Source organism: Bombina bombina, chromosome 4 (genome assembly GCF_027579735.1).
Source record: "Bombina bombina isolate aBomBom1 chromosome 4, aBomBom1.pri, whole genome shotgun sequence".
NCBI classification, from domain to species: domain Eukaryota; kingdom Metazoa; phylum Chordata; class Amphibia; order Anura; family Bombinatoridae; genus Bombina; species Bombina bombina.
In genome coordinates this window covers 643,782,225-643,799,739 of record NC_069502.1, presented here as the reverse complement: position 1 = coordinate 643,799,739, position 17,515 = coordinate 643,782,225, and positions in this window count along the sequence as shown.

Here is a 17,515-nt window from a genome sequence, read left to right as displayed (position 1 = left end):
GTTTGCATTGCCAATCCTTATATCTAATCATTGATGATCTTATTCGTTCACGCCCATGGTACTTTTCCCTTCTCATTGGATTCTTTGGGGAACGCTTCCCCATTGGCTCTGTATGTATTGTCACTATGGATACGCGTCTTTTAACAGCTACACATTATTTTTTTTTTTACTGTTATACTGGATTCTGGCCATCGGGGGCAGCGGACGAACAACACAGCAATACATTTAATCATTTCTAACATTCATGTTTGCTAAATTATAAATACCCCATATAATGATTATTTTAAACATATATTAATTTATTGCATTAATAAATTACAATATTAATTGTAGATGGGGTAGTATCATATCATGTTTCTGATTATTCCAATACAAAGCACCATTATATTATATCAAAATAATTACACTGTTAATTATCCCAAAATTAATAGCATTTATACATCTGTTATATTTTCAGAGCTGTTTTTTTAACTTTCATAAACATCTAGTGTATAATCATATGACATGGCTCAGATCATCCCATGTAAGCAATCCTGCACTCAGTATTCTCTAGTTCCATCTGCAAGATAGAAAAATTAGGTTATATATACTTCAACAATTGGATTATTGCAATTTCCATTTAATCAATTACAAAATTTGAATCCATCTCCCACATATATATATTCATTTCTATGCAGTGTTCAAAATTATACAAAATCCAGCAAATTATAGATTGCTACATAGTTATTCATCCAGATATCACATTCATCAGTTGTTCCTATAATTTTCATTAGAATTCTGGAAAACAGAGAAAATAAAAAAAAGTTTTTATTTTTGAGTCCATGGTTTAGTGCTTGTATACTTGACACGGCAGGGATAACTTAACAAGTCTATGCTAATCACTATGTAGTCAGAATTTTACCTGCTTATCTAGTTTATAAACCCAGGATGTTGTCTCCATAAACAGCAGGGATCATTTTACGAGTAGTTGTAAAAAGTCATAGTTTCTTGAACCTGTTTGTAGTTTCAAGCATACTCACAGACGGATCGACTACATCTTGGGCAGGAAATCCAAATATGGGCATGTATCCTGATCTAGGCACCATGTATATCTTTTAATTAGGATAAACATGTCTTCACCCAGCCAAAACCATCTGGCAGGGGGGTTGGGATTTACAGTGGAATAGAAACTGTTGTCAATAGCCTCATATTTAATTAATCACTTTGACAGCATGTCCCTTAAATTCAGTGTTAAAATATGTTTTTCAATAATAGACTATTATTTCAAATTTAGGGCTAAATTTCAAGTGCTGTACTAAAATGAGTGCACAGTAATATAAGAATATTGCAGGCGTGTTCATTTGCGCACATATTACAAGCTGAAAGAAAGTAAATGCGTTTGCATGAGCACAATCAAATTTAATGTGTGCCAGGTTAGCGCAACTGAAGACCTGGCGTAAAGAGTTAGGGTTAAAATAAAAGTTACACTAAACACAACATAAATACATTAAAATAAACAGTTAAAATCATATAAACACTATATGATAAAAATGATTCACATCAATATTAATAAATAGAATCTAAATAAAAATTATATAATAATATAATATAATGTGTTAAATACTGTGTATTTGCTGTAAATATTTCACATTCCAATGTTCTTCACATACAGAAGAATGTAATTTTTCTATTTATCTTTACCTGTATATATATTAATATAGGTATAGAGATATATTTTACATTAGCATTATCACATATATACTGTGTGTATGTATATATATATATATATATATATATATATATATATATATATATAATTGTCTGAGTAAGGCTCCACAGGGGCTGAAACACGTCAGCGCAGCTGATCTGCAACCCTCTTGATGACTACATTTTTCTAGCCGACAACTGCTTTTACTGCTGTTTTAATTTTATGGAATAAAGTGTTACTTTTGCTTTGAGCCCTGCCCGGACTTTCTTTTCTCTCTCTCTCTATGTATATATATATATATATATATATATATTAATAAAAAATATTTTTTTTTTTCTATGTGAAGAACATTGGAATATAAAATATGTGTAACACACTTTTGGTTTTGCAATGTAGGTCTAGTCGGGTTAGCGCACATGAAAACTTAGTTATCTTAAGACGTGTTGTTGAAATATTAAATATAAAATATAAAATACTAAAAAATATAAAAAAAAATTATTAATTATTATAGATACAGTAAAAAAATCTAAATATATATATATATATTTAACAGTATCTATAATATTTTTTATCAATTATTATTAATATTTTTTAATATTTTAATAATTTGTCTGAACCCGACACCGCTTTAGACCTTCATTGCGAAACTCAAGTGCCTTACAAATATTTTACATTCCTATGTTCTTCAGTTAGAATTTCTTTAAATTTTTATTATTAAATTTATATATATATATATATATATATATATATTTCTTTATATACGTGATAAAATAATGTTAATGTAAAATATATATACCTACCGTATATAAATCTATAGGAATTTATATATAGTTAAAGGTATATAAAGGTATATATTATATTTCTCCTACTCCTTCCATTGAAATCTATAGGGAGAATAAGTTAGCGTGGTCACTGATATCTGAAGACCTCAAGTAAGTGCACGTTAGGTTTCGCTCTCACGCTATACTTTTACTTTCAGCTACTAATATGATTGCTATCCCGCAAGATTGCTTCTAGAGAAGTTTATGCTTAAGCGGGAGCTCTAAATACTACAGCAAATTTAACCTAGCCCTTAATATGAATTAAATATAAGTACAATATATTGATTTAATATATTTTTCATGTGTTTTGTTATGCATATTTTCAAGCCTGAATACTTTACGTCAGGTCTCCAAAAGTGCTACGTTTTCAGTGGTACTTTGTGTTCTGCTCAAGCGCAACACTTAAAGGGACATTGTACAATCATTTTTCTCCCCTTTAATGTGTTCCCAATGGTTCATTTTATTTTATTCACGTTTTCTCTGTAGAAAAGCTATGTAAAAATACGACAAAAGCACTGGTTAATATCCCAGTGTAGTGGTAGGAGAGAAAAAATATGTATGTGAAATAACTAGTTGAGCTTTGTCAGCCCCCCAGCCATAATTAGCATATTAATACCTACCAGAAATTACATCAGCACGTCTGATTTACTTGTAGGCTCAGCCCATTGTTATTGGCATGTCATATAGAACAACAGATGATGGCTTTAGTGAGCAAAAACAGCAACTATAAAAACAAAAATAAACACAAATTAACTATTTAATACTCTGCAGTAGGTATAGCAAGTCATTTGAAACATTAACGAGAAACACATTTTATAGTATAGAGTCCCTTTAACTAACTATTTGTAATATTATTGATATAGTGCTTACTGTATTATCCATTAAAAGTAAAGGGTGTGCAAAAAAAATGTCATGATAATCCTGAGGTTAATAGTATCTGAGATGTTGTGGGTTAAGATGTTTTCTTGTTTTTTGTTAAAAAGAGAATTACTTTGAGTCACTGAAGTGGACAAACATTCTAAAGTCTAGTGAATATTAAAAATCAAGCTTCAATAATTTGTTTTGATTAGAGGCAATTTATTTTCTTTACTGGACTGAGTTTATTGCCAGACGCAGACCCTGTAATAAACCTGTCAGATACCAAGTATACCAAGATATTAAATTAAATTAGATAATAGAAGAAAATTGGAAAGTTATTTAAAATTACATGCTATATATGAATCATGAAAGAAAAAAATTGGGATTCATGTCCCTTTAACAGTATATTGTTACTTAAAGGCATGGTGTACCCTAAATTTGTTTGCCCTTTAGTTTGTTCCAAATGATCCATTTTACCTACTGGAGTGTATTTAATTGTTTATAAATATCTAATTTCTGTTTATTTTGGCATTTAAATGGCTGGTTTTACCTATGGTATCCCAAACCTATACTGAAAATTTCTATATTTAAAGGGCCATTATAGTAATTTTTTATCAGAAGTGTAATAAAGTTAAGTTTGTGCACAAAATATAGTCGATATATACCTAATAAGGGCTAGATTACAAGTGGAGCACTTATTAGCCCTTTCGCTAGTGCACTAGCTTTGCAAGAAGTAAACTTTTTGCGCCCGTTAGGTTGAGCTGGTATTGTGAGTTGAAAGTAAAAAGTTATTACTCTAGTGAATTTACAACATCATAAACATGATAACCTATTCCACATAGAAGTCAAAGGAGAAAAAAAGTGCGCTAACCTGAATCGCCAATGACCCCTACTCTAATTGCTCGAAAGAGAATAAGGTCTTTTTAGTTAAAAAAAAACACTATAACCTTCTAACATTACCCCCAAAAAAACACCATCTATTTAAAAAATCCTAATAAAAAAAGTGCCCTGAAAAGAGCATTTGGCTGGATATTTAGCTCTTTTGCTGCCCATAAAAAAAAAAACGTAATAAAAATAAAAAACAACCTAAAATAAAACAATGAAACTAAACCCCCGAAAATGGTACTCAGCTAAGATGAATTCCTATTGGCTGATTTTAATCATCAAATTCAAATCAGCCAATAGAATAAAAGCTTCTTCTATTGGCTGATTTGAGTTTGAACATGAAAATCAGCCTATAGGAATGAAAGGGTACTCCTATATAAAAGAGGTAGCTCGCATTCAGAATTCAGTGTGCAGCTGGTGACCATATAAAGAGGACCTCTCTGTTGATGGTCAGAAGATGGATGAAGACCACCATGACGAAGATAAGAAGATGAACTACCGCTGGGATGAAGATGGAGCTCCACTGCCCGGATTTATCTTTGGGGTTTAATTTTAGGGTTTTTTGGGTGTTTTTTTTTCTCTTATGAAAAAGAGATGATTCACTTTAGGGCAATGCCCTTCACTTTTTACTTTAGTGTATTACTTACTCTTTTTTTTTTAGGTGTTTTTTGTGGGGGGAGGGGATGTTTAGAATAGGCATGAACTTCCGGTAAGGTTGGATTTTTTTATTTTTACAGTAATGGTAGTTTGTTGTTTTTTTTAAAGGTAAGGTTCGATTTTTTTTTATTGTTACAGTAATAGTAGTTTTTAAAAAAAAAAAAAAAAAAAAAAGGTAAGATTAAAAGGTAAGATGCTATTTAATTTTTCAAATAAGTTTCTATTTTTTTAAAGGTAGTTATTTTTTTTAATTAAAGGTAGGGTTAGTTTATTTTGGGTTAACTTAGGGGGTGCTAGGTTAGGGGTTTAGATGTTAGTGTGTTACTTTGCGTTGAGGGGCTGGCGGTTTTAGGGTTTTTTGCAATGTGGGAGGGTGGCCGTTTAGGGGTTAATAGTGTAGATTACTTTGCAATGTGGGGGCTGGTGGTTTAGGGGTTATTACTGTAGAAAATTTATTTGCAGTGGTTGGGGGTAGCAGTTTAGGGGTTAACAGTGTAGAGAGGTAGTTTGTAGTGTGGGGGGAGGCTGTTTAGGGGTTAATAGTATAGTTTAATGCAACTGTTTCCTCCAGACAAACATTTCAAAGGTTGTGTCAAAAGTTTGAGTGGTAAATGCAACTGTGTTTGCGTGATCGCATTTACTTTCAACTTGTCTACAAGCACACATTACTGCTCAATGCTACCTATAGAAAACATGGGGAGCGTAAATCACCACAAGTTTGCGCAAACAAATTTGCCGTAATTTGAACAGTGCATCACTTGTAATATGGATTTAAACGTAAGGACACCGCAATCTTGTGACCGTGTTTATGCTCCTAACGCTAACGATAGTGCTCCACTCGTAATCTAGCCCTAAATGTTAAATATATTGAACTTACAATTTTATATTCCTTCCACTGCCCATACAAATCTTTGTTTAATCTCCCAATTGAGTTCTGAGTCAAACGACCTACATGAGAGATGGAGCATGCGTTTAACTATCTTCATGTTGCTCCTCTAGGTGTCTGGAAAGTAGTTCAGTTTTCCATATGTCAATCAAAAGTCAATACAGCCAATTTCAGCACATTCACAAGAGAGACAATCAGCAACGGTTGCTATAACAACCACTGAAGTGTCTTGAACAGCTGATTACAATAGGAAGAAAACGAGATTCACAGATTCTTGCAAATTTGTTTTAGATTATCATCCGCGGTCACAGTTTTGTGTTGGAAACTGCTTTAGCTGTATTCATTATTAATATTTGCTGACATCGTATTGGACTCAACACATATATTTTTAAGAAACACATATATTTTAAAGGTATACTGCTATATTTATATTGGCAAATTCTGTTATATTGTGAATAAGTGTTAAAACTTTGACACCGACCATAAATCAAATACTCAATGTCAACAGTCCTTGGGACAGTCTTTATTTGTAGAAAGATCCTCAACAATGATCCTCAAAGGAAGAGAGAGATGACATAGCATAAATCTGTATACAATATGATACAATGTCACACCTGAGTCAATCCTACTCATGTGTGAGGGAGTCAAAAGTTCCAGGGAGCGCTCAGACACTGCGGCAAAAGGTTACCAAGAACCCTGCAGTGGCCTTCACGTAGAGAGTCACACCCCCTCCAATGCGTCGTAATGACGTCACAGCTTCACCCGACTGGTGCGAGGACAGGAACGTTCCACCTGCGCTCCAAATTCAAACAGCGATATTAGTAGTCAGCGCACCCAGGTAGGTAAAGAAATACGTAGAGAAATAGTATTTGATCCAACTCCTTTATTTGTAACGAGTCACATTACAAGTGTATAGGCATCAAAAATAATACGGCTGGCAGCTCAGGTCAGGTTAGGAAAAACAAAAAAGGTCAGACGCGTTTCCTAGTGCATTAAGCACGTTATCAGCATTAGCTCCTTAGCTCCTCAGTGACCATTAATGTGCACCCATAATTCCAAGGTTTATATGCACAGGTAAACTCCTCCTGGGTAATTGCCTAACCAATTATGTGTAAGCAACAGTGCAAATATGGGAAAAATGCACATATAGGAAAAATTGGGTGCACATTAGGGGGATTGTGAGAAATAACACGCACAGTATGCTACAGTCCCTAAAATAAAAATAGTCAAAAATGACTGCATGTATATATATATATTACTTAATATCTATAATATGCTGAAAATATTTGGGATCTGTGCAGTATTAGCATGTATATAATTATTTGCAAAAAAACAATTGAAGACACATTTCATTAAATGCAGAATGTGATGAAAAATTTAAAGGTACAGCAATGAACAATTAAATTTGAAAAGTTGAAAACGGTTTTGAAAAATAAAAATAAAAATAATAAAAATAAAAATAAAAAGTTATACATAAATAAAGATTCAAATCAGGCTTACTATTGATCCACATACAGCTTAACATCCCACTCTGAGTTAAGACCAATTGGCATTCGAGTATCTAAATGAAAGATCCAAAAAACCTCTCTTTTACTGAGGGTTATCCCTCTATTACCCCCTCTGGGGTGTCTCGGGATACATTGGATACCCTGGAATGTCAAGAGGGAAATGTCAGAGTTATGACATTTTTTGAAATGCAAAGATATTGGGGTAGTGGACTCAGGCTCCTCTATAGAGCGTAAATGTTCAAGAAAGCGATCTTTCAAGGCTCGTGTAGTTTGACCTACGTACTGCCTCGAACAACCCTTGCATGTCAAAAGATAGATGACATAACAAGAATTACAAGTCATGTGTTCCCGAATTTGAAAACTCATGTGTGAGGGAGCTACGACTAGCTCTAGGGTAAGCGCTCAACAAATTAATCTCCTGGATTAACAGCATACAATTTATTAAAAACAGTAAAAACAGATAGACATCACTAAGGGTATGGCAGCTTTGGCATACACCCATATTATGTGTATAAGAGTCCTTTGGTAATGAACTACAAAAACACAGTGGGTAAAGAGCCTTGCCATCTTACAATGTAAACCCCTCCTGGTGATCAGTCCGTATAAATACTCCAATGTACATTTTGCTGACCAAGTTCAGCATTTTCAAGGAGACTTTCATGATTCAAAATGTTCTTTTTTATATCTGTTAAACCAGATTGATTGCTGGTTATTCCATTCAAATTAGTCAATTAGGTTCTCTTTGTTCTCCACCTATGAGATGCGCTTATCCAAAATGAGCATAAAAACAAAGTGATTAAAATATCTAACAATGCATAATAATTTAGTGCATATATAATACATAGAACGCATTTATATGTAAATATAGGAACAATCACAGAGGATTAAATCTGATTATCCATTTCAAGTGATTATGATAAAAGGATATGTTGGGACTCGAACTCGGGTTGTCGGATTCTTAGGTTAAAAATAAAACCATTGAGCTATACAATTTTTCTAAATACAATATATCCGAATACAAACATATCTCTTGCAAGTACACAAAAATCAACTAAAATATCTTGATTGAAAATTATATGTCTGGCTTTGAACTTGTGTTGCCGGTGTTCTAGGATAGAACAATAACCCTTAGGCTATATAGCCTTTTCAATTTCAATAACTGTGAATGTAAACATGTCCCTTACAATTAATTGACAATTATATAACTGTATCTATAGTCCCAATTTATTGCACTTTACACTAATACAATTTTAAAATAAATGTAAAAATATGTAAAAAATATATAATATTATGGAAATTAAATTAAACAGAAAAACTTAAAATAATCCTATCTGAGGGTTCAAACTCTAATATTACATTATTTATGTTAGCTCCATCAAGCTATCTAGCAGGTAAAATATCAGTGAATTATTTTACTCATATCCATTATAACTGTTCCATAGTAAATATTATGGTATTGATATAATAATTACTAGTACATAAATACAAATACACAAGTGGAACAAAATCTGTTGTAGTTGGTATTCCATATATCTATTTTTTTTATAAATACTCCTTTATTATGCTTTGCTCTTGTCTAATATTTGAAACACATTAACTAATACACTATTAATAACAATAATGTATTTTTGGATTTATTTTAGTCAAATTATATTTTGAAGTTTTAATCTATTATTCTGGGTTTTTCTTATGGTTTCCTTTTTAACAAACCTAAATGGTGGCAGCAGAGATAATGTAGTGTGGGCAGGGCCGATTTTTCGATGCACAGGCGAGGATATATTTTGCCAACCCCACCCGATTAACTACCATTCAATTGCTAGTCTTTGACAAACTGTTACAGAGATGTGATAACAAAACCTACAGTTTGTGCGTGTCAGTGTGCGAGTAGTGTATGTATGTGTGTGTGTCCATGCATGCCTGTATGTGTGCTTCTGTTTTTATTTGCATTTTTCTGTCTGTCTATATGTGCATGTGTGTGAATGTGTATGTGGATATGTGTTTGTATGTATATGTGTGTGTGTGGTAGCTCTCTATAAGAAATCAAACAGTGGTAGCTCTGCATAACAAACCAGTCAGTGGTTGATGGAACATCAAGCCTAAGGCTAACAGTACTTAAAATCAAATATTGTGAAATATTGGATGTGCACAGTTCTGCCTCCCTATATTCTTTCTTCTTCACAGTAAAGTGTGTTTCACACTTTAACTTATGTTCCACCAACTTGCCTAGTCTCATATGTTAATATTATAAGACATAATATGATTTTAAGGACAGAAATACAGTTTTTTATGTAAAAAAAATTGATTGGGTATCCAGTTTATACCTTCATATAACTAAACTTGTTTCAAATAAGAAAAAAATATATAATAAACTACATAATTAGGTTTCTTATTTCCTCTGTCTGTTTGCAATATGTGGCAAGCTACATAATTTTTTAGTGTAGCAGACAATCGTAAAGTCATCAGTGTTCAGCTGTGCCTCTAACTTATCTAGTATGACCTCATATTGAAATATTATATGACATAGAAATGCATATATGGATTAAGTTGTATTAAATTGGGAACAAACCTTCCTTCTAGATCAAGTTTAAAGTTTGGGTATCCAATTTAGACCTACAACTAAATAGATTTGTTTTAAATATGAAAAGAAAATACATATTTAATAAACTACAGATTTATGGTTTTTACCCCCCTCTCAGTTTGCAGTATATAAAATGTAATCAGTGTGCAGCTTTAAATATAATAACCTACTATATATAAAAAATATGAATTTTTCCCATATATTCCTTTGAACAAGTGCTTCAGAAAAGTTGTGAAAGAATATGAATTTGTTCCATGCTACTATACAAAAAAGGGGGGTTGGACCATGTGGGAAGATAATTGCATAAACGTTTAGCTTTCTCATCAGTTTTCTCATTAAAAACGGCATAGCTGAAATTATCACAACCTTGGCTCCCAGCACCACAAGATAGAAAGTTGCAGTAGGCACGGCTGCCTATGCATACCTCAGCAAGAAAACAGGAAGCGGAGGAAAACAGGCAGATTCCTAGCTGTCCTTGTGCAAGCGCTGGCCCTGAGTGTGGCTGGCAATAAAGGTGAGTTTGAGGCATTTTTCTGGGCAGTTTTCTAGTTCAGACTAGACTGTGGTTTGTTAACTCTTGCACCCACTGAATTAAGTCACAGACTTACCTGGTGTGCCTTGGCTGTGTTGATTAAATTAAAAGAGGAAGGGATTGGTTAGCCCTGTATGCCACAAACTGGTGAATGTTTCAGTGTTGGTTAACTCTTTTTGTCACAAATTGGTGGCATAGCAGTAGTTATATTATTTGTATTAGATTTTAGTGCTTTGTGAATTTGTTAGTGTGGAAATGTAAGTTTTTAATGGAAATGGGGAATTTCACAATTCCCAGAGGCTAAAACTCAGTGTATTATATCGTAACACACTGCAAACAGCTCCCTATTCTCTGTTTTTCCTTATTTCTTTATTTTGCTAAGGAGGAGACATACCAACAGAAGTCATAGGAGACTCTTGAAAAGTAAGCAGCTGCCACTGAATGTGACATTACTTGAGAAACAGCTGAACGTAAAGTGGAGAGCGAAGTTGCAGAGAGGCAGGCCGAGGCAGAGTATCAGCTAGAGCTTGCATGTATGAATATAATAAATGTCTTACCTATTGTTAGTCGATCTATAGACTCTTTTGTACTCATTCTATGGGCAGAGAATTTTTCTAATCTATACAAAGATGGAGATTTGGATATCATCATGTGCAGCTTTAAAAATACTTGCAGACAGTATTAGCTGCCAAGGAATCAGTGGGCAAAGTGTCTCACCCCTGGTCTAAAAGACAATACACTGGAGGCTTTTTCAGAACTGCCTCCAGAGTTTGATAAGGTGAGCTTGAAGATTTCTACATGGGTAACAGATAACCAGGGAATAGGAGCAGAGTCTTTGCTAAGGGGTCATCTAACTGGAAGGATGTTGCTCCACAACCCCCATCACCAAGACTGTTGTGCCAACTTATGATTCAGCTTCTGCAGAGAAAGAGAGAGAGAGAGTTAGTACCACTTCCCGGCAGGCAGATAACTGCAGGTGTTTTGTGTGCAACAAACTGGGACATATCAGTCCCATCTGCCCAGAAAAAAAAAATAATCTGTACCATTAGCTGGATGGAGTCATCCAACAGATGTACCAGATTCTGTGTTTGTTACAAGGCCAAAGGAAAATAACAATGAAAATCTTTAACTTGTCACTATGGGACATATGGTGACACTGGAACACAGGGACATTGGGTCAGATGTGACTCTTGTGCGTCCATAGCTGGTAAGCTTAAAGGGACATTAAACACTTTGAGATGGTAATATAAAATGATAAATCGTATATAAATAAAAACACCTCTATAATATACTTTCATTATTTATTTTGTCCCCTTTACCTGTAATAACATTCTTAGATTGTGACCCTTTTACTTCCTGTTAGAAATGGAAGGGCAGAACACTTATATTCCACACAGTCATTGGCTACATACTCTAGTGACTTATATATAACTGTTTCTAATTGGTACTGCAGAGTAGTTAACCTAAGTTACAGTATATAGCAGCTCCCATAGACACTAAAACTTTATAGTAGAAGAAAAAAAACATGTAACTGGTCCAGTTTAGTAAAATCATTTGTAAGCTTTATTTATCAGTGATAAATGAAAAAAGGAGAACACACACAATCCGGTGGTGTATGCAGGTTCGATCTTATGCGTTTCGGCGGTAAACTTACGCCTTAATCATAGACCATACCTGAACCTCATACACCTGAAGCTTATAACGACATGCTTATGCCCTCCCTCTTGCTTTCCTTTTACTCAGAATGATCATATTACAGACAACTCTTTTTTTTTTATATAATCTTTTTATTAGGTTTTCTTTCAAAGATCAACAGACAAAAACCAAGAAAGAAAAACAAAACAAAAACAAAAACAAATCATACAACAAGAACAAAAAGAGAAGGCATATAATACAATAATAATACAATGTGTCTTCCAGGAAAAACATTACATACAAAACAAAACAAAACAAAACAAAAAAACACACAAAGAAGGGATACTTTTCCTCTCCCAGTCCTCCACCCCCTCCCCCTCTCACACCTAGGAGAAAGATTGTCTCCAAAATTCAGGATAGCTATCTGAGAGTATTAGTTGTAAAAATTCAGATGACTTACTAAAAAAGCTTAATACTTGTAGCTGAACTTCCTTGGATTGGCCTAAAATGACTTTATCCCATTTTGCTAAAAACTTTTTAATCCTATTTTCCTCAAATATTTGTGGTTCATGCTGTTCTAGTAACATTTGATATTGAATATTGCGAGTGACAGAGGCTATACTTGGAACATTTCTATCCTTCCACATTCTTAAAATCATCTGTCTCACTAATAAAATTATTGTATTTATCAGAGATTTATTTTGTACCTGATCCTGTATCAGAAAAAATATATCTATAGGCTTAAGTGTTATACTGTCCAGCAGAAATCTATTCAGCCAGAATTCTACCTGTTTCCATAGCTTAACGATTTTAGGGCAGGCATAAAAGACATGAAAGAGATCAGCATAGGGAAATCTACATCTCAGACAGGCCGTATTTCCTTTCCATTTAGCTAGTCTACTGGGGGTAAGATACGCTCTATTTAAGAGCTTCAAATGCGATTCTCTTATTGCCATATTGCTAGAAAATTTCTTTACCCTATTGAAGCTCTTTTTAAAATATTCTCCATCTATTTCAGGGAAGTCTTGTTGCCACATACATAAAAGACTATTTACTCTTGCCTCTGCATCCTTGGAACCAAGTAATCGATATGTATATGAGATAGAGTGATTTCCAGTGGAGAATAAATTTATAATCGAATCTAATGGGCCCAGTGACCAGACACCCCCCTCCAGAGTCTCCCGATTATATAGGAAGTGCCTAATTTGGAGATAGGCAAAGAATGATCTCCTATCTAAGCTGAACTCTCTCATTAAAGATTCAAAAGATTTTACATGGTTAGAGAGTGGATCTACCATCTGACATAGGAAAATAAGATTATTTGCTGACCATTTCCCAAAAGCAGAGGACGTACAGCCACTTTCGAAATCCTAATTTCCTCTAATGGGTAGATATTTAGAGAGGTTATGCCTAATCTCTACATTTTTACAGATTTTATGCCAGGCTATAATTACATTATGTATTGTAAATTTTAATGTGCACTGTCGAGCCTTTGAATGGTGTGAAAGATGTAATAGTGCTTTGAGCGCGTAAGGAGATACAATATGCTCCTCGATCTCAAGACTGGTAACATAATTAGCTTTAGTTAACCAATCAAAAGCAATTCTAGCGAAGCAGGCTAGATTATAGTTTACCAGATTCGGTAGGGCAAAACCGCCCATTTCTTTTGGATGCATTAGTCTAGCTAATGCAATACGGGGTTTTTTAAGGGCCCAGAGAAAGCGGGAGCAACCTGTATTATATTTTTGAATATCGACTTTCCGTAAAAATACAGGAACATTCTGAATAATAAATAAAATTCTTGGGAGAATTCACATTTTAATTAATGCAATCCTTGCAGATAGTGACAGTGGTAATCTTTTCCACTTCTGCATCTCAGAGAGACATTTCCTCCATATAGGAGTAAAATTTAAGTCGTACCATTTTTCTGGATTTCTAGATATATTAGTTCCTAAGTATTTGATAGAGTTATCGGTTAATTTGAATGGATTTTCCAAAAGGCTATTTTTATTTTTGATTATCCAGAGAATCTCAGATTTGGATATATTTACTTTATAGCCGGTGAAATTGCTAAATTCCTCTAATAGATCTACTAAGATTGGAATATTTTTCGAAGAATTCCTTATATAGAATAGGATATAGTCCGCGTAAAGGGATAGAGTTACCTTATGTTTTTTTAACTTAATACCCTTGAGTATTTCTCTGCTTTTTATATCTAAAGGCTCTATTGCCAAATCAAACAATAGGGGTGAGAGAGGACACCCCTGTCTTGTTCCTTTGCAGAGGGTTATTGGGGGAGAGAGAATGTTATTTATGCTGAGGTATGAGATGGGATTCTGATAAAGTAGAGAAATATATATAAGAAAGTGTCCTGAAAAACCAAATTTGTTTAATGTTGTAAATAAATGATCCCATAGGACAGAGTCAAAAGCCTTTTCAGCGTCTACTGTCATTAAGGCAAAATCGTGCTTTATATCTGACCCTGCCCTATGGGATGCTAATATATGTTCAATCAACAACATCGCCTTTCTTATGTATTCTGTGCTGTTCTGCCTGGTATAAAACCGGTTTGATCTGGATGAACAATGTCTCCGATAACTTTTTTAAGGCGAGAGGCTAATATAGTTGCTAAAACTTTGTAATCATTGTTGAGGAGTGAAATAGGTCTATATGCGTCAAGTGAATTGGGGTCCTTATCCTTTTTTAGGATAAGTGTGATATTAGAAGTCGTAAAAGTTTGGTCCGGGCCTGGCGCCTTCCCTAAAGTTGACTCTTTAATAACTTTTGACACCTCCTCCACTGTTATCTCTTTATTTATTGTATTTAACTGTATTTCAGAAATTTTTGGGATCTTAATACTATTCCAAAACCTATTTTTCATTTCCTGATTAACTTCAGCAGGGGCATATAACTTCTGAAAAAATAAAAAGAATTGCCTATTGATGTCCTTTGGAGAGTTACATTTTTGACCTTCAAATACTATTGATCCTATATAATTATTTTTCCTTTTGCTTTTCGAGATATTAACAAGCATTTTTGCCATTCTTGGAGAGGCAGTACCAAATAGCGCTTTGTTTTTGAGTTCATCTTGTAGCTGATTTTGTGTCAAGAATATTTCCCTCTCTTTTTTTGCCTTCTGATAGATGGTCCAGTTCTCTCTACTAGAATTATCAATATATCTTATAAATTTATTTTTCAATGCATTAGTAAGTTGAAGTTCCCTTGCTTTTATCTTTCTCTTCCTTTTGACCATATAGGCCTTTATCTCCCCCCTAAGAAACGCCTTTGCGGCTTCCCAATATATTTCTGTCTTGTGGAGATATTCCTTATTTAAAGAGGCGTAATCCCTCCATTTTTGAATAAGCCAATTCCTAAAATGGATATTCGCATGGAGAAAGGAGGGGAAGAAAAATTTACCACACAAATTCTCTCTGTTATTCCCCAGCTGGACAGACAAGGAAATAATAGCGTGATCCGATAGGACTATATTCTTGATATCTGTCTTAATCTCCAGATGGAGGAGTCTTTCAGTCACCAAAAACATATCTATTCTGGAAAATGTATGAAAGGTCTTTGACTCACACGTAAACATTTTCTCATCCGGGTGTTGTGTTCTCCAGATGTCCCTGAGCCCAAGACCCTTCACAAAAGATTTCAGAATCTTAGCCTCCTTTCTGGACCTATAAGAACCACTTGATCTTAGTCTATCCAGCTGGGGGACACAGACACTATTAAAATCCCCACCAATAATCAATTGGGAATCTACTGATACGATTAATTTTGTGTATAGCTCATCCCAGAAGTCTGGCCGACACTCATTTGGTGCATATAGGTTGCATAGTGTATAATGGCATTTATTAATCTCTATTTCTAAGATAATATACCTTCCATCCTCGTCCCTATACTGGGATATTAGCTGGAATTCTAGTTCCTTATTAAAAATGCAAGCTACTCCTCTCTTTTTTTTAACTGCTGAAGCCGCATACACCTCCCCAATCCATCCCATTCTTAATTTCTCTATTTCCTTCAGGCTCAAATGAGTTTCCTGAAGGAAAACAATGTCAGGTTTATGACTTTCAGATGATGAATTATTTTTTTCCTTTTGACGGGGGAGGAGAACCCCCCCACGTTCCAAGACAATAAATTAAGTGAATTTTTCATATCTATTGAGGTACCTTTTCAAAGCTACTGGCATCGCCCAACAGGGAAAGGAGGAGTGGAGAGGAGGCCGGAAGGGGAATGGAAGGGAAGAAAGACAAACAACAAAAAAAAAAAAAAAAAAAAAGCAAAATCAATATACAGCTTAATTCAACATTTCTTATTTTTCTAAAAAATGCTTAACTTCCTCTACTGTATTTAATATAATTGTATTAGTGTCGAGGAAGATTTCAGCTTCGGACTTCCGGTTGTAGGAGGTGCTTAGGTGGACGCATGCAACTGGCGTCCTGAGTACTCCATCGATACACAGGCACCCCTAGGCTTTTCCACGGTCGTTGTGGTGGATCTCGCCCTGGCCAAAGATTGTGTCCGGACTCGAGGGGATCTACCCCTCAAGCTGTGCTGCACTTTCTGGAAAGCGGGAAGTCTAAAAAGCTGCAAGACTCGTTGGCTAGAGTCACAGGTGGACGAATCGGCTGCACCATTTTACAGCACGCTGTTAGCTCACCTCGCTGTACTCCCAGGACCCCGGTGTCTAGAGTGGATCGGGGCGGTATTCTGCTGCTCTTGACTCTCTCCAGACCTGTGATAGGAGGGAAAATAAAGAGGACATTGAAAGGCAAGCCAAGCTCCGGTATTCCGGTGACCCGCAAGGACCTCCGCAAGGAGGAGAATCCTGTAAAGACGCGCTATACTCATCCAAGCAGAAAATACCATCAGATGCCTCAGAGTTTCGAGTGTAGGTGAAGACGGCAAGGCAGAGCAGAATACAGCGGCTCCTGCGGACCTCAACCCTCCCAGAACCCCGGGTACCAGTGACGACTGCAAGGTGATACGGTGCATAGTGCCGTGCACTTTACCTTTCCTTCTGTGGCATGTTATACGTTTTGTCGGTCCCAGGATAGGAGGTGAGAGAAAGGCTATTATATCTCTGGTGTCACCTGAAATCATCACAGAGGCCAGAAGTTATATCGCTGCTATTGAGCAGCTGAAGGAGAAAAGACGCTGGGACTGAAGAAGAAAAGAAAAGATAAGTTGCTGTTTGTTTTTCCATTTATATATCCCCATGCAATATAATCATCTGTACAAACTATCCTTTTCTGCAATGTGCATTGAAAATCTATATATGCTGATGGGTCGGTCTATATAAGCTGCCACACATGGAACTCTGAGATAAATAAGGCAGGGGGGATATATATGGTTTTGTGGAGCTAATGTGGCTTACTAATCTTAAAGGCTGCTGAATAAGTCGCTCCCCTCTACTGCTTAAAAACTATTGGCTGAACAAGCATTTTTTGCTGGACTATCTA